This window comes from Falco naumanni, chromosome 15, assembly GCF_017639655.2.
Source record: "Falco naumanni isolate bFalNau1 chromosome 15, bFalNau1.pat, whole genome shotgun sequence".
NCBI lineage: Eukaryota > Metazoa > Chordata > Aves > Falconiformes > Falconidae > Falco > Falco naumanni.
Window position 1 is genome coordinate 21,652,080 of NC_054068.1, and position 18,586 is coordinate 21,670,665.

General features: G+C 42.6%; 1 long non-coding RNA gene across 6 annotated transcripts; it reads left to right on the top strand.

The window, feature by feature from the left end:
- Window positions 1–33: 33 nt before the first annotated feature.
- LOC121098105 lies at window positions 34–18,374 on the top strand. Of its 6 annotated transcripts, none has more exons than XR_005831164.1 (5): window positions 92–793; window positions 2,176–2,291; window positions 8,590–8,746; window positions 16,695–18,115; window positions 18,319–18,374. It is a non-coding gene; the product is annotated as an uncharacterized LOC121098105 (long non-coding RNA). The 6 variants fall into 6 exon arrangements; XR_005831167.1 differs by having other exon boundaries at window positions 16,695–16,779; XR_005831163.1 differs by having other exon boundaries at window positions 16,695–16,779; window positions 18,006–18,368.
- The last annotated feature ends 212 nt before the right edge of the window (window positions 18,375–18,586 follow it).

Consider the following 18,586-nt stretch of genomic DNA (forward strand, 5'->3'; position numbering starts at 1 on the left):
CCGCCGCCGGCCCGCCCCGCGCTGGGGTCCGGACCTGGCCTGGCGCGGCGGCGGGGCCGGCACGGCGGCGGCTCTGCTCTGCACCCGGCCGGCCCCGGGCAAGCCGCGCTGGGCCGAGCCAAGGGGATGCCGGGCCTCAGCAGCCGCCGTGAGCTGCGGAGCTCTGGGCCTGCCCGTGCCGCCGGCGGCCCGCCACCAGCAGCCTTGATAGCCAGGGGCGGCTGTGGCAGCGGCTCTGGCTTGCTTTTGGACTGGGCCTTGGACAATTCCTTGTGGCCACCATCCCCCCTGGATGCCAGCCTCGGCCTTGCAGGCAGACCTCTGTAAAAGGGCTATCTTGAAGGCATATCTCGTCTAAATACGCTGTCAAGACTGAATTTACAGCAGTGAGGCTTTGGTGGTTGCTCCCTGACGGCATTGTGCTCTAGTCACGGCCAGTGCTGATGGCTGAAAAATTCCCTGTCCTCTGGCCAAACCTGGGGGCAGAGCAGCAGTAACAACCCGCTGCTGCAGTGTCTGCCCCCTGGCAGGTGGAGGGATTGCCCTGGTGCATAAATACGTTCATGAGTTTGCCTGTTAGCTGTATGAAAAGCTGAGCCAATGCCTCTCATGCAGTTAGTTATCCCCGTGTTTCCTTTCTGCAATTAAGGATGTGGGTCATCTTGCAGAGTACAAGATCAGGCTGATGGATGTGCCTGTGCTGAGTGGGCAGAAGTCAGTACCGATGAGCTATGTATACCACGGATTTCAGAGTGAGGCTACATCCCAAGGAAAATTATTTCAGTGCTATAAAGTAAGTATTGGAGTCATGTTTTGAAGGCAGAATCAAATAACTAGTTGTGTGCTAAATCCTGGGTTTGATTGTATAAGCATAAAAACTGGTTACCCCCATTTTTACTTGAATTTTACTTTGTATTAGACCTGACCTTGTGCCTTTTTTTTCTTCTTGTTTTGTTGTTTCAAAATTAGTTCATTTTTCATCATGTTAATTTTATTTTTTGTTATTCCCTAAGCTGTATATGCTGATAATATTACTCTTTCTATATACAGTGGTCTACAAAATAAGATTCAAATAATCTAGTAAATATTTTGGTCATTGTTGTGCTAAGGAAGAAAAACAAACAATTGGGCAGGATTGAAATGCAGAGACCTGACAATGTCCCTGAAAAATAATGACAGTTATTTATAGAGGGGTTGATGATTTGTTTAATGACATTTTCAGTCCATGACTAAGGCGTAAGCTGATGCCTCTTCAATTATCTTTTAATGCTTATGACCTCAGTATTCTACATGCTGTTGTTTGCTCAAGCTGCATCCATTGTGATTTGATATTGTTTTGTCTTCATTAATTAGCATGCTAGTACTTTAATATCTTTATCAAAGTCAAACCCATGCAAAAATAATCAAATTTGCACCATTTCATTAAATCTTGCACTGTTTTATTTCATACTAAGAAAATTAAAGCACAGACAGCGGAGACTGAGACCTTACAATGATCTACTTCTGTCACTTACACATCCCTTGGGTACCGTGGCAGGGTAGGCTATAAAAATCCAGCCAACAAAGAAATGGCAGACTTTTTGTGAACTGTGGTGTGCTGGATTTGCAAAAATCTAAATGCCATTAATTTGTTAGACAAGCACCAGAAATAGAGACCCAGGAGCAGAAGAAATTCATTCACATGTGCTTGTCAACGTGACGCCTGCACAGTGCTGATTTTAGAATGCTCCCTTTTTTCCGTTAGTCAGGTATGTTAAACAGTGACAACAGCTGTAAGGGAAAAATGCATGCTACTGAAAAGAGATTTAATGTAAAAGATCTTTTCTTCTAAGATGCTGAATTTTCACCTATGGTACAGAAAACAGACATTACATTAGAGTTAGCAATGTTAACTATTGTCCCGTGTTGGTTTTGTGGTTTTTTTTTATGAGAGGTGAAGTCTTTCTGTTTGGAAAAGAAATCCATCTATGCGTGCACATGTTCCAAATGAGTTAGAGCAACTTCCAAAAGCTTTCTAAAGGGCAGTTCTGATAAAATTATGATTTTTTAAATTGGATTAGTAGAAATATGACCTGCTTAATCAGGTTTAGGAAACAAATCTCTATGCTAAATAAGAAAGCTTGCACTGTGAGCAAGAGGAGAGAACTATGCAAATGGATTATGCTCTTTTTCTAGGGTGCAGAAGTAAGACATCTGGAAAAAGAAAGAAAAGCACCTTTTCCCTGTGTCCCAATGTCTCAGCCTGTAGCATGTGATACTGAAATAAGGCACAGAGGTGAAGAAAGCCTAAGGTAAAGAGGGAAGAACACAAAGGGAAAGATGTTTACACAATGAAAAACCAGTCAAAGAATTGTTCTTGTCTGAGGATTTTAAAGAGTGATGGGTTTGGTAGCCAAAATTATGCCTAACTACTCTTTTTTTGTAGTATATTTGCCTTCTCATTCTGAGAAAGGTACTAGACAAGTTCTTATTCTTGAACACTTGTGTGTGAATCTTAGTATAAAAATATGAGCAATGAGCCCAGCATCCTAAACCCTATTATATTTTCGTAAATAAGATTCCAAGACCTTCCTGAAAGTATAAAGGAATGTTCTGTGGCATAACTGAGACTGTTTGTTTGTTCTTGGAGGATTTGTAAACTGGAGATTTCATTCTCCTCTTGTGTTTGTGTGAAGTCAAAACCCTTTATGTCTGCACTAGTAGAAGTAGTCTGAGAGGGGACTCAGACCCTGTAGCTTTACAGAGACAAAGAATAATAGAATCCCTCAATAACCAGATTAAAGAAAGGATCAAAAGTCTGTAAGAAAAAAAGAAATAAAGGAAAGAGATGTTGAGAGAAGGTGGTGGTGGAGCAAAAGAGGCAGGAGGCAAAGGCATATGCCAAAAACTGAGTAATGACAGCAAAATACTACAGAAGTAGGTTTGAGCTGCGATGGGGAAAACCTGAATTACTTCTAGGTACAGCAGATAAATTCAAAAGATTGCAAAGTATGGGAAAGAATGAAAACTTAGAAACCAAATGACATCCCATCTGTGTACTTAAATCTTGAATACCACAAAATCCAGCCAATTTAATCTCTCTAATAAATTCAGGGAAGCATAATTACGTTACCTGCTTCTTCTTGGGACACTCATTTGATCCGAGCAGGATGTCTGTATGTATAGCAAATTTGCTGAAATGCATCTGTTACCGAAATCTTGGAATAAAGAACTTATCGACACCAATGTGATGTAGATAAGCAGACACTTCTTTATTAACGGCCGGGTGCACGAGTGAGTCATCTCACGATCGACGCACACCAAGTTTCAAAACCATACACCTTCTATAGGACTTAATCATACATATTCATTAAGTAATCATGCATAAACATAGTATTTCCCCAAAATCATTAACATACTCCCCTCCCATATCCAATTCTGCGCAGTAAAGGTTAGAAAGGTCTAGAAATGGGTCTGGGGTATTATTCGGGTAGGTGGTACATGAGTCGGTGGTCGCGATACCCCCTGCCAGAATTACCTTTTACCTACATTCACTGTTTCTTGGCAGGTAGCTACGAGTTGCTTCATTCGACTTCCCCCAGTTCCCATTAATTCTACATTTTGACATCTCAATACATTCTCCTAGGCTACACGTAAACACTGTATCCAGTCATTCATTCAATCATGAAACTTATCTAAGTTCTAAGCATTCCTACTACGTGATTCTGACCCTTGGTACGGGGCTGTACAGAGGATTTCATAGTAGCTGTCAGTTGCTATGCAAACACAAATTCCACTAAAATAGTTCCTATAACTATATTCCTAATCAAATGTGGTTAATTAATTCTAACTTATAGCAGATATGTAACACATCATGACAGGATGTGTATATGATGTTATGACAGAGTTAGCTGATACTGCCATCATGGGTAATTTAAGTAACATTAAATACATGAAGAAAGACAACTGGAAAAGCTGCAGGATGTTGATGGGCGTAGCAAGTACCACTCCTTGTGACCTCTTCTTAGCTTACTTTTTAAGGTCAAAATGAGAGAGAAATCATCAATCTCTTCATATTGGACTAAACCACAGCACAAATGAAGGTTGATATTCAGCCTTTGTCCCCTCATGCAGAATCTCTATTACCATACAGGATTATAGTATGACTTGCTTTACTTAATTTGTGTTTGTTATCAAGTAATCAGAAATACTGGCAAAGTTTTTCGCTGTCTTAAGATCCCTAGATGAGACAACTGACTTCAGTGGAGCCAGAATCTCACTGTCTAATTCTGGCCGAAGGACCCTGAATGCACAAGTAAAACCCCGGCATGCGGTGTGCACACTTCTGAGGCAGAGCGTTGCGTTTTGTGATGTCCAGCTGATAGAAGGCAACACGTTATAGCACATACCCTTCACCCATACCTCTGGGCCTTCTGATGCTACTTAGATCATTCCTTTCCCTCCTGGAACTTTCACTCAACAAATTTGCATTTCCTAATCAGTTCACTTCCCTGCAGCAGTGGGATTTATTATTTGTAAGTAATGTCATACTGTATCTTTGATACAAGCTTTTGCAATCTCTTTGTTGTGCAAATACAGCCATATAACTCAACTAAACTAATTGGCTTCGGTAGGATTATCCTAAGAGATGTAAGTGCCACATTATATGAATAAATACTGCTCTCCAAGAGACAGATTCTGCAGTCCAGTACAACTTTATTTTTTGAAGGAAAAGGGGTAGCAGCACAAGTCAGTAGTCAAACCAAGATGCTAATCACTTTCCTGTTCAGTTTATCTGCAGACATGAGACTCAGCAACACTATTAACAATACACCATATTCATATTTACATCTCAAATTGTCGTTCCTTTTCATGTGAAGGAAGGGAGAAGGATTGTGTTGCGTTCTGCAGATAGGAGAGCAGCCACAGAAGAAGTGAAGGGATTTAGGGTAACCCGGCATCCCATGGGAAGGGTCATCTGGCTTCCAGCTTCTAGCCAAGGGTGTCTTAGCCAGAAGGCAGTAATGTCAACAGGGACTCTGTCCAGCTTGTACAATGCATTTCAAAATCTTTTAGGCACCTATTAAAAAGGAGTACTGAAGTGGTAAGATAAACCAGGTGCTATAGCTGGTATTGCAAACAGCATTTTTGACAACCAAAGTGAAAACAGAAGCATTCCTTGAACTCTTCAATATTTTTTTCCAGCCGTCTTTCACTGTGTGAAACTCTGTTATTATGTGGGGGTGGATTCAGCAATTTCCAAGACATTTTTAACTTGGGTAGTTTTGCTGGTAAGTGGAAAGTCACAAGTTAAATCAGAAGCCAGCATTTGATGAAGGCTTCTTGTTTTAAGTAGGGGTGCCATGTTGCTAAAACTTTTTTATAATTTAGATGGGAATACTGCTGCAGTTGTTGATGTTCCTTCCATTTGAAGTTTCCTAGATGGCAATTTACTATTGTTTTTGTTTAGAAGTGTGGGAAGATGGTAATTGTGATAACTACCTTCAGCAGGAAATAAAGAAAATTGCTGATTACTGCATAGAGTTCTGTATCTGCAGTAAATTCAAATGGGGTGAGACTTCGCAAACATTTGGTGTTTCAGGGTGACTGTGATGATGTGAGTAGAAAACCACATGTATTTTGATTTAATTCACATCCACTCACATGAAGTCGATGAAAGAAAAGTACTGCGTTCATTCTTGAGAGGGAGACCCTTTTTTACCTTTAAAGTACTGAAGCTGCTGAGCAAAACAAATAATCCTTTCTACAGTATAAAATATTAAACATCAGCAATTTCCTTTTTCTTATGTCTCATCATTCTCAGAAGATACCCTAGGAAGATGTTGGAAATTATGCTCTTCCAATTAAGTTGCATGCACTCCAACAGTATTCAGCAAAAGGCTGCTTAATGTCCAGAGACAAAAACCATCTAATTAATCAGTCTTTGTGCACAGAAGAGAGCATTATATTTTTTTAAAGAAATTACATAAAAACTGGAAACTGGTGATGTGTTCAAAAGGAAGATACAGCGGTGGGGTGCTGTATGAGCTTCACTTTCTAAATGATGTTGAGCTTTTTTTCTGAACTATCCAGGACATGTCCAGTAAAAGCAAACTAAAATCTGCAAATTTTACCCTGTAAAGAAAAGATTATTCTTTGTCTTTCAGACTCAAATAAATAATTGTAATATCTAACTACTGATATTTTTAATATTTTTATCTTTGTATCCTGATAATAATTTTCTTCATTGTAGGTTCTCACTCTTATTTACGTTAGTCTGGAGAGTTTTATGAAGTGAATGAGTTCCTGAATGAAAACACAACCACTTATTTCTGAAGATCTAGAATAAGAGCTTGAATTCTGAATTGCAGGGAGAGTAGGTTCATATCAACTCACTTGTGTGTAATCAGTAAGTTAGCAAAACGTGAATGCTACCAATTTCTTCATTCATATTTCTTTTATCTGGCTTGCTCCCCCCTCCCCCTTCATTTGCCATGTTGTCTGTACCAGTGACTAAGGATCACTAGCTGGAGAGAATGGCAGTCACCTGCATTTCAAGTTTTCAGCTGCCTGTGCTCTTTGAACCATGGCTTCAGTGTTAACAGCGTTAGTCCTTCATCTGTCAGCATTAGATGGGCTGGACGCTCATATTCTAGGGCTCTTAGGAACAGAATCTCCCTTTGCTTTGTCAGAGTTTGCTCCTTTTGACCCATGGCTTACTCTCTTTGACCAGCGGAATCTCTGAATACCTTACATCTGATTGCCTCTTGGCTGCTGCTTGTCATTTCTGGACTGTGGATATCTGGTCCGGCTGTCTCACGTTTTTGAGGCATGCTAGAATAGGAAAAGATGCAAACTGTTTCTCCCCTGATCACGTACAGGAAATGAAATCTGACAGCACCTTGGTGGAGCACACTGCATCATGTCAAGAAGTAGAGAATCTTGCTCATAGCTTGTGAAGAGGTGTTTTTTCATCCTTCTATGTAAAGCAGTGCTATATAAATGTCACGTTACACTGAATACATACCAAGAATTTGACTAGTATAATGTGATTATAGTCGGAATTAGCACACCAAAAATTCTATGCCCCAGTGGGAAAGGCTGTTAGTATAATAGCAACTAGGAGGTCCATGAGGAGCAGAGCAAAACCAGAGCTTCTTGCTTGCATTCCTGGCATCTTCGGGAGACAGAGAAGTAGCTGTTGTGAACTAGAGGGAAACGTTTAAGAGGTGGGCTGATAGCAGCATTTTCTGAGCTGCTGAAAGGATGCCTGTGGAGTCCTGCGGGATCCACCCTCTTTACCCAATACCTCTTGCCAGACCAGGCAAGGGATCCCACGTGATGGTGTGGGGACAGTCTAAGATATTAACCCTTGGAGTCAAAGGATTAAGAGGATGATGCAGTTCGCTTTGAGCATCGCATCTGGAAGAAGTCCAGTGATTCACAGTGCAGGGAGAATGCGAAGAAGAGACAAGACAGGCAGCTTGCATTTTCTGACTGTTGAGTGGCTCTGTAGCTCTGAGACCATCCTGTCACAGCAAATCCTCAAATCTGACAGCTTTTCTCTTTCAGGCATGGACTACTCTTTGATCCTATAAATTTTATCTTGGTTTTCATTAAACACCCCTGTAAGTGGCAAGTAGTGTAGCTCATTGCCAGTGAGTCAGCAGAATGCAAGTGTCATCAGCTAAATATCCAGGAATGTTACATTCGAAAGTGACAAAACCCCATAAGGTATTTTCTCTGGACTTTGTAGCTTGCACTCAGCAGCAGGCTTTATCACACAAACCCAGCTGTGGTTTTGGGGGTTTTAACCTCTTCTAGGAGAGACTGCCTATCTTTTGATTTTCTCCCTTTTTTTTTAATCCTGTATTTACAAGCAGAGCTAGTAAAATAAAAGCACATTCACTGGGGAAGGTTTGGAAAACCTAGAGTAATCTCATTGAGATGAGTGATGGCTTCAGACCTTACTGTCAAAATATGGAGTCCAAAAATCTGTCTCCTTCTCACAGAACTTCAGGGCCAAATATTTCCATGGCATAAATAGATGTAAATCCACTACAGAAAGTGCAGTTATATCCATTCAGCAATGGTGGGTTTTTTTGTTGATAGCATCTTTCAATATTACAATCAGCAGTCTTTAAAGAGATCAAAACCTCCTTTGGTGCTTCAGTGCAAATGCTTTATTTTTCTTCTCTTTTGACTAATTGTCTCCATCCTGACGCCTCTGAGTGAATTAAGTAATGTGTCATACACATTTTAGCTTTTCTCTTTACTTCCTTTCTGACACTTGTAGGCAGTACAGAGTTGTTTCTCTCCTTCATTTCTGCATGCCCACACTTTCATGGCTTTCTGATAGAGATGTCAGACTGGATGATAGTTGTTTTTACTTCAGGTGGAACATGATGGGGGTTTTGGTTCCTAATGTGCCCATTCCACATACCAAGACTCAGTTCCGCAACAGTTTGTAAATGCCAAACTCTGTTAGGTGGTAATTGTCGATGGGACATGAGGTACCAAAGAAAGCATTCGCAGCTCTGTAGCTGTGACTTACTGGTTTCCTGTATGAATGAGCTTTGTTCATGTGATTGAAACTTTTGTTCCAAACAGAACCAAGTGAAGGAGATCAAATTCTCAGCCAGGTGAGACCTACTTGTGTGTCTCAGGAGAGACAGTTTGGACCAATGTCAAAATGGCTGGTGAACTGAGATGCTGTTTTGCCAATAGATGAGGTCAGCACAAAGGAATCAGACACCTAGTTAAAGAGGTCAGCTTATCTTTATTTACATTTAAAGCAATAGAATAGTAAGTGAAATAATACAGCAAGAATAGAACAAGACAAGGTAATGCACCTGATCGCTACCACATATGACAGACCATAGTGGTTAAGAAAGATACATCACCAGTTGCCCTAATATGCTACCATCATCCAGACCCGCAGGTGCTGGGGAGCCCCAGTTACAGTGAGGATTTGGAGAGCCTGTCCTGGCAGTGGAGAAGTCCTACAGAGGGTGTCCCCTCGTAGGTGAGGTCTCCAAAGTCATTGCAAGAGGGTCCAGCTTTTATACAGTTGAATAAACAAGCTCACCTAATTACAAATGCGGAAACGCCTGGTTTCCCTCTCCTCTCAGATCCCACCAAAGCCTGGCCAGGGCTCAGGGGACACCAAGGGAGTTTCCCTTATCTACTTGATTTTAACCACTGGTTTGCAGACAAGGCCACATATCTGGTTTCATGGCCTTGACTACCTGCCTCTAAGCAAGGAAGGATGCACTATATCTTTGCTATGATTATATTCTATCTAAGCTGCGTCTTTCACTAATGATCATGCATATTTTTGCTAATGATTGGATACTAAAAATGTGCATATATATATGTATATAGAATGTTCATTTGGCAGGTACATCTAGAGATGCTTTGGCTCAGGGCCTGTTGCTCAGGCCTCAGCACTTCAGATGCACCTGGGAACATGGTGTGCACAGCATTTTGTTGCTGCTTTTCCACAAAGGGTGGAAACACAGAGGTGGTTAGCGTATCTAAATTGTTAATGATGTGAAATGTGTGAGTCAGATCTTGAAGATAAAGATCTAATGCAATTGCTTAAAATTGCAGCAAGTTGTTTATAACATCCTTTACATTCAAGCCTACTGTGGCTTTAAACATTAAGAATAATTTTATTATGAAGCATTGTACTGGGGCTGGCTGGGATGGAGTTGACTCTTCATAGCAGCCTGTATGGTGCTCTGCTTTGCGTTTGTGGCTAAAACAGTGTTGGTAATGCAGCAGTGTTTTGGCTGTCGCTGCATAGTGCTTGCACGGTGGCATGGCTTTTTCTGCTCCGTCCTCCAGTGGGGGTGGGCAACAGATGAGGAAGGGGCATGGCTGGAACAACCAACCAAAGGGATATTCCATACCATATGGTATTGTGCTCAGCAATAAAAGCTCAGGGAAGGGAGGTGGAAGGGGGTACACTCATTGTCGTGGTGTTTGTCTTCTCAAGCAATGGTTACACATGCCAAGACCTTACTTCCCAGTTAGCGACTGGACATTTGCCTGCTGATGGGAAGTAGTGAATTAATTCCTCTTTTTGCTTTTGCTTTCCCTATTAAACTTGATCCATAAGTCTTTTCACCTTCTCCCTATTTTCTCCCTATCCTGCAGGAGAGAGGGGTGAGGAAGAGACAGGGTGAGTGTTCGGCCGCTGGCTGAGGTCAACCCATTGGAAGTACTAGAAAAGAGACGCTTAGCTCCTGTTCTAATAAACATTTCTCATCTTGTTTCCCTGCATGAGGTTACATTTTTATTGCATAATGTTCCTCTACTTTTAAATTTCCCCTTGCATTTAGCTTCCTTCTGAATAGTTAGTTGAGGAAGTAATGGCATCATCATGGTTCATTCTGACTGTCTACACCAAAACGGTTAGCGATCTCTGCAAAGCTGATTGGGAATGACACCCTTAAAAACATTGACTTTAAATTAGTGTTTAGGTTTCGGAGTTAATGTCTCATGGAAACGCAGCCTCCTGAGATGACAGAGAGATGGTATTAATTCCCTTCCCTAATTCAGCAGGCTGGTGCAAAAAGGTTTGAAGAGCCACCCCTGGACTACACAGGCAAGTCTACAGGAGCAGTTTATAAACGTAGATTCATATAGAGTCTCTGTCACTCTTTTTCATCTGGTGTCATTGCAATTTACCTCGTCCATAGAAGGTTCCTTATGAGAGAGGTCTGACCTTCTCAGGAGCATGGCTTAGCAGCTGGCCAGGAATATGCTTTGCCTTACTTGCAGTCTCATCTTTTCACTGTGTCAGTTCTAGGTAACCTCTTCTGAGCCCATAAATGCAACTCCCAACTTGCAGTGGCCTGATTGATGATCCCCAAAGAAGTTTTAGTTTGCCGTTGCTGCCAGCAAGTTCAGCCTAGCTCAGCCTCTGAGCATATGTACCAACAGTGTCTTCACACCAGTGTATAATACAGTTATTTCTTGATGGTTTATTACTTCCTTCTTTTCAGCTTCTCTTTTGCTTGTGCTTCCTGCAGTTTTATAGAAAGGTATTTTAAAAACATGGGTGAACTGATTCCTTATTAATTGTGCTTGCTCTGTATAGTGATGGGTATTTGTAGCAGTATCCATCCTTTCAATCCAGCTGTCTGCCACATATACACTGAAGAAAATTAAATGCCTTTCAGACATCATATATTTGTAAAGAACATTAGTAATGCAGTGAGGTTCATATGTTCATTTGAAGATTAGGGTCTAAATTTAGATATATTCCCCAAAGAAAAGGGCTTTTTGGCCTCAATTTCAATAGCTGTTTCAATCCAGAACTACCACAGGAGTTAGTGCAATGAGAGGGCTTTGATTTGGAGTTTGGGGCTGAATGATATATTAGAAGCTAGACTTCCAGCCCGTAGTGGAAGTACATGGCAGAAATTCCTTGCATGCCTGACGTTTGTCTTTGACTAGCCGTTTTGTGAGCTCTTGATTTCACCAGATTCCCCTTGATTTATTCATAAGGCCAAGCTCTCCCTGAATAATGTGAAAACATGCCATTCATGTCCTTTGTAGGTTTGTGGTGCTGAAAGCAAGCATAGGTGTGGTGGTGCGGCCTCTTAATTTGCTTTCAGCGTAACATTACCTGCTGTAGTGATCTGTAGAGTGAAAGCTGTAACTCTAGCTGAGAGATTTGGTTTGAGCTACAAGTGTTACAGAATCACAGCATGGTCAGGGTTGGAGGGACCTCTGGAGATCATCTAGTCCAACCCCCTGCTAATGCAGTTTCTCCTAGAGCAGGCTGCACAGGAACGCATCCCGACAGGTTTTGCAAGTCCCCAGAGGGGACCCCACAGCCTCTCTGGGCAGCCTGTTCCAGTGCTCGGTCACCCTTCAGGTAAAGAAGTTTTGTCCTTGTACTCAGATGGAACTTCTTGCATTGCCATTTGTGCCCGCTGCTCCTTGTCCTGTCACTGGGCACCACTGAAAAGAGCCTGGCCCTGTCCTCCTGACACCCTTGAGATACTTGAATACGTTGGGAAGATCCCCTCTCAGCCCTCTCTTCTCCTGGCTGGACAGCCCCAGCTCTCTCAACCTTTCCTCATCAGGGAGATGCTCCCATCCCCTCATCATCTTTGTTGCCCCTCCGTGCCCCCCCTCCAGCAGTTCCCCATCTCTGCTGAACTGGGGAGCCCAGCACTGGACCCAGCACTCCAGACGCAGCCTCCCCAGGGCAGAGCGGGGCGGGAGGATCCCCTCCCTCGGCCTGCTGGCCACGCTCCTCCTCATGCACCCCAGGATCCCGTTGGCCCCGAGGTCACCCTGCTGGCCCACGGGCAACTTGCTGTCCCCCAGCACACTCCCGGGTCCTTCTCCGCAGAGCTGCCTCCCAGCAGGTCAGCCCCAGCTGGTACTGGTGCGTGGGGCTGTCCCTCCCCAAGGGCAGGACCTTACACTCGCCATTGAACTTCACGAGGTTCCTCTCCACCCAGCTCTCCAGCCTGCCCGGATCTCACGGGACAGCAGCGCAGCCTTCTGTGGTGTCAGCCACTCCCTCCACCCAGTTCTGTCCCATCAGCAGCTTGCTGAGGGCACGCTCAGGCCCTTCATCCAGGTCAGTGATGAAGAAGTTGAACAGGACCGGACCCAGTCCTGACCCTGGGGAGCACCAGGAGCTACAGGCCTCCAGCTCGACTCTGCCACTGGTCACAGCCCTCTGAGCCCTGCCGTTCAACCAGTTCTCAACCCACCTCGCTGTCCACTCATCTAACCCACCCTTCCTGAGCTGACCTATGAGGATGTTACAGGAGACAGTGGTGTCAAAAGCCTTGCTGAGGTCAAGGTTGAAAACATCCACCACTCTCATCTACCCAGCCAGTCATTCCATCATAGAAGGCTCTGAGTAGGTCAGGCATGGTTTCCCAATTAAATTACCCTGATTTATCATCAGCCCAGCAGTACAATGGTAACATGGCCCAGAACTGATGTGACTGTCACCGCAGAAGAGCTGCTGTACTATCTTTAACACTCAAAACTACAAAGCATTTAAAAGTGTATGGGGCAGGCTTGCTAGGTTACTCTTGTGCAGCTTCTAAGCGGGTCTTAGGCAGCATGCAAAACATAAGAGCAATGGAGTTCTTGAAGGCATTCTGTCTTTCTGTAATAAGTGTAATAATCTCTGTCCCTTGTATATGTGTGTAGCCTCCATCAGGGAAAATGGTAATGAGTTTGCATACCAAGGAGATATTAAATCCCAATTCCCCTTCAGTAATGTATAATGTCAACAGAAGCCTTTGATGAATGCAGCTTCTTCTTAATTAGATGCTTGAGCAGGAGATTATTAATCCATTTATCTCAAATTCTAATTGTACCATGAATTTCTTGTTGTTTTATGCTTAAGTTTATGATCATAGTTATCTTCCTAGAACGTTTAAAGAGTCATAAATTAATGTATTTCTGGAAACTTGAATTGTTGTATTCTTATTTGTAATACTTTCCTCAATATATATGTGTGTAAATATTCTGAAAGCCTCACTCCATCAGCCAGGGGTATCCTGCAACATAACAATTGGGCAATTGCAGCTATATGCCATTTCTGTGGTAGTAACATCTGAGCCTTAAAGAAATGGATTTTGGCACCAGTAAGGCAAACTGGCTGATTATTCACAGTAAAGGCTGTTTTTTATGTACCAGAATTACTGAATGGCATGATTTGTGGACCTGCCAGCTTTCAAATACATGTTAAAACGATAAGCTTAGGTTGTGATACAAATATGTAACTACTAATGATCCTATAGATCTAAAAATCAGTCCTAGGAGATTCAGGGCAAGCCATTTCGTTTGCTAAAAGAGCATGTAGTTGCCTGGGTGACACACATTTGCCTGGATACAGCTAAGGGTTCTTTTGAAAATATCTCCATGGCAGGCAGAAGCTTTTATTCCTTTGAACGTGGTGAATTGGCCTAGTTTGCAATTCATGGTGTATACTGCAATGGCTCCATCTGCTGAAACAACTCATAAATCACTGGAAACTCCAGAAAGTTGCAGCAAATGGGATTCTTTCACCTATCATCTCTGCTATTAATGCCCTCTGTGTTTCTATGTCTAGGGTGGGCTACTGCAGAAAATACTAAGAACGTATTGCCGTTCCTTTGTGTGTATGTGTGCCAGCACAGCAGAGGGGTGAGATTGACAGGCACGTGGCTAACATTCAGTCAAGTTGAATAATAAATGATAAATGATAACGAATGAAGTCCCTTTCTCAGAGCGTCCCTCTTTTTTATATGGGCTGTTGTGCAGGTTTTGCTGCGTGCAAGCCAAGATTTGATGGCACCATCTACACTGTATAGTAATATCTGAGAAGAGAGAAAGGTATTAGAGTGAGGGTTTTTTTTTCTGCTGTGTTCTGTGGTTTTAACTATCTATATCGGCTGCTATTAAAAAATACAAACAAACCCTACAACAATTACTTCCTATTCTAAATACAGCAGCAGATGATAGCTCTTCTGCCATCTATGAATTCATGTGTTGCCAAATGATTGCCTTTCGGTGGTGTTACTGATGTCCTAGCTGACAACATGTCCCAGTTGTCCTTTCCAGGGCAGAGTGTGTTTCTCATTAAGGTCCCTGTATTTCACTGCTGAACAAATTCAGACTGCGATGAGGCTGACTGCTCCCATTTCAGTTCTTTCAGTTCTAGGAGGACCCTTCGTGGCAGATACTGTGTATTGACATGCAACCGGGCTGAGTTTAGTTCCAAGTATTTGTAAAATAAAATTATACTTGCACAGCTGAGTGTCATTGCACTCATTTTAGACGAGAGAATGATTTGTAGATGTCTATTTTGGATGTATCTGGCAGACTGTATAAACAAAGATATCTGCTATCTGATTAGCCTACATAGAGAAGTTTCTTGCACTGTCTGCACTTGGGTAACTTGGTGTGTTAGCTCCTGCTTCACTTCAATTTTTTTTTTTCTTTTAGTTTCTTTCTCTTAGTTGCAGGGCTGCTTCCTTTTTTGTGTATCTCATCATTACCCTGAAACCGTTCTCCTACTACCAAGTGAATGAATGGCATAGGGAGGGGAGCGCCAAGTCTGTCAGAGGAACTGCCAGGATGCAGTCATCAGATCCCAAAACCCTTCTGTCAGCGTCACTGGGAGCACACATTAAAAATAATGATCTGTTTATGCATGGACTGAGCTCAGAACTGGGATATCTGCACCCTACAGTTTTCTGAACCCCTCCCACTTCTGCCAAGGTTGTACTTTGTGATGTGGAAAAAGTCAGTCCTTTCTTTTTCAGTTTCCCGATCAGTAGTCTTTGGGCCATGTAGACACCTCTTGCCTCACCAAGACTGGAAAGATCAATTAACTTGTATATTTCAAGGCATAAATTGCTATGCAGAGCCAGACCCTGTATCAGCGCATCAAAGGGAGGGTTTACGATTGACTTTGAGGGGCGGAGGACTGTGGTCCAAGTGCCTAGAAATGGACAAACCCCACAACGATGGGGAGGGTAATGCAAAAATTCCCTCCCCTCTTTCCCCCAGATCTTGCTGTTTGCTTTTCTGATTAACTTAATAGTATTCCTACTCAGTCTTCAGGCTGAATTTTCTCCTGAGCATTGTTCCTGCCATTCTTTCTGGCAGAGTTGTTCTGCTTGAAAAAGGCACTTTGATTCCTTCTGTGCTTTTGGCTTGGAACTAATACGACTCATCCGACCTGGTGAGTCAGTAAGTTCCTCTGCATCTCTGCCTTGTGGACTGAATGAAGTAGAGCCTTCATAGAAGAAAGGCATATAAGTAAGAAGTGGGTAAAGTGTATGCACAATATGTGCCTGATTCAAGCTGGATAACTAATTCAGTGTAAAAACATTCCTTTTTTGCCATGAAGATGTAGCCTTAATGGGGAATAATGGCTAAAATTATTTCAGTTCCTCCCTGCCTTTGACGAACTTGAAAGCAGTGTTAAGCTGATGCTGAGCTTTTTTTGAATACCACACTGCATGCTTCTTTTTAGTTGAAGTCTTATTCTGCTTTTTAACCGTTCCTCTCTTCTTCGAACATACACATTTTTTAATGTAGTACACAGTCTTGCAAGAAAATTCTGCTTTCTGGTTATATTACTAGTATTTTGTAAGGCACATAATCTCAAAAGCAAGATTTTTCATGACAGGATCTCCTTCTAAATTAGCCCAAGAATGACAGTGTAGGGTCTAGGCTTTCCATGTTGTCTGCATGTGGCACTGAAGGAGTCACTTATGCCAGAAGCCAGAGGTACCTAAGTGCCTAACTCACACCTGAAACCAGGGAGACAAGAGAAAGTGATGCTGAGATGGAGCTCACAGTCAAATGCCAAAACACAATTAAACACAATTAAGAATTTCTGCAACAGGCTGGCTGTTCCTCTGTGCCTTGTTTCTAAGAAGGGGACAGCAGTGTTGTCCTAATCCCCAGGCGGGTGGAGAAGGTGCAGCAGTTAGAGACTGTGGGTGCTGAGAGTCTGGGTTGGTGGAAGGGCCCATTGAATCCCAGAAGACAGAGGGAAGGGATCCCTGACCCAGTTTGCTGGAGACTGCCCAGGGATCAAAGCAAAAGCAGGAGGAGAATAAATTACTCATGTTGATACCATCACCTTGACGTTCCTGCTTATGTAATGTCATTTGTGGCCTGAGATTCATTCACCTGATCCCTGTGATCCCCTTTATGCTTTTTGTTCGCAGCAGAGCATTCCAGCCATCACTCCGGGAAGAATGAAAGAGGAGAGGACAGAGCAGATCACGTACCCAGTGAACCTGAATGTAAACGGTAGCTAACTCTTCGTCCTTTTACAGTGGTTCTCTCTCCTCTGTCAGCAGAGTAGGCTTTTTATAACAAATCCTGCATCAAGTTGCTGAGATAGGCTAGCAAGTGGGTAGTTTCTGTTTCTGCCAAAGGAACACTATTGCTTTCATAATCTCTTAGATGTGACATTATTCCTTCAACATCAAACCTTTGTTGGAAATTACTGGGTTTAGAAGTGACCTAAGGATGCCATCTTCAAGCTTGATGTTGTATATTTGACAGCACTTCAGGTATAAGAAGTACTGCCATTTCCTTCTGGCTGGTCTTTTGTGTGTGTGTATGTGTTTTTCACTAGGCAATGGAGGCACAGAAAAAAATTTTTCAAATGGAAAGTATTTTTACAAAATCACAAGTGTTGCTGGCTCATGAGTATTCCAGGGCACATGAAGTTCCTGGAAGCATTTTCAAACACATTTTTGTGTCATCCCTTTTTGGTGGCTGATAAAATGAATTTGTATCTTTGAAAAGTCCCATTACTTGGACTCCTTGGGTGTTGCGGAGCTTTTTGTGTGCTGTATTAGTTTAGGTTCCTAAACAATAGCCTAACGTTAGATATTCATTTATTAAAAATACCCAAACTCTTCATCATGAGTTTCACATGTCAACAAGCAAGCCAGTCCATTTTGTAGAGGACTAGTAGTAGTGCCTGCACACTGTACAGCTGTGCAAGAGTGCTCTTCGATCTGCCAGTGCAGAGATAAGACCCTGCTAAAAGGAAGTATTTACTTTAGAAGCTCTCTTTGATGGGTTCTGTCATTTATGAGAGTTGAGCTCTGTCTGCTAAATTCCACTAAACAAGGTATCAGCTTTTTAGCACGAGGCTTTGGGGTGCTATATCCTTACACATTACAAAAGGCTTGGTACTAAATGTGACAAGGCAGCCCAGTTTACAAATGCAGTGAATTTTATCTGCCATGCAGTGCAATTTGGGCTTTCAAGGCTGTAGAGGCTCTTTCAGCTTTGTCCTTAGATCAAGGTTATAAATTTGATATGTGTGTGTGCACCTAGGATATAGAAAGATAAGGAACAAATTCTTCACTGGCCCACCCCTTAATGTCAAGAACATTCTCATTGACTTCAATGACCAGCAGTCACCCTGTGCCAATACCATGTAGATACTGTTTTCTATATCCATGTTATTCAGTGTCACCCCATCAATGTTGCACCCATTCTGTTTGCTACCACATTAGTTCTGAAGGAATTCAGTGATGTGCCGGTCGTGGTTCTGCGCAGTCACAAGAGGATGTACATGCCCCAGGGATGGGGTACAGTCTTCATAAAGCCTGAGGCTCTGCTTAAGGTTGGTTCATCTCTGTGGATTTCAACAACATGGTGACTCCTGTCTATTTCTCAGCCACAGTTATTGAAACCATGACAAGGTGTGCACTGGTACAGCACCCAGAACTCCACAGAACAAGCTGGGGTCAGAATGTTAGAGCAAATTGGTTTTTCACTAGACTTTACACAAGAAAATTATGTGCTATTTCCCTTGTTTCCTCCCAGATTTGCACTATGGGTACACTTCACTACCACCTGAATTTCGCAAGAAATTCACCATGGATTAAGCTTTATCAGAGCTCTTGAAGGATCTGGCAATTTCATAGAGGTCATATGAAGTGTGTGGTATTCTTTCACCTCCTACCAATGAACCAGAACAAGTCAAGACCCCTGGTCTAGCAGCTCATCACAGATCATTGACCCAGCCAGGCAAGGCCGAGCATGGTCCATTGTCAGTGCAGGCAACATGCATAGTGACTGCTCTGAAATAATG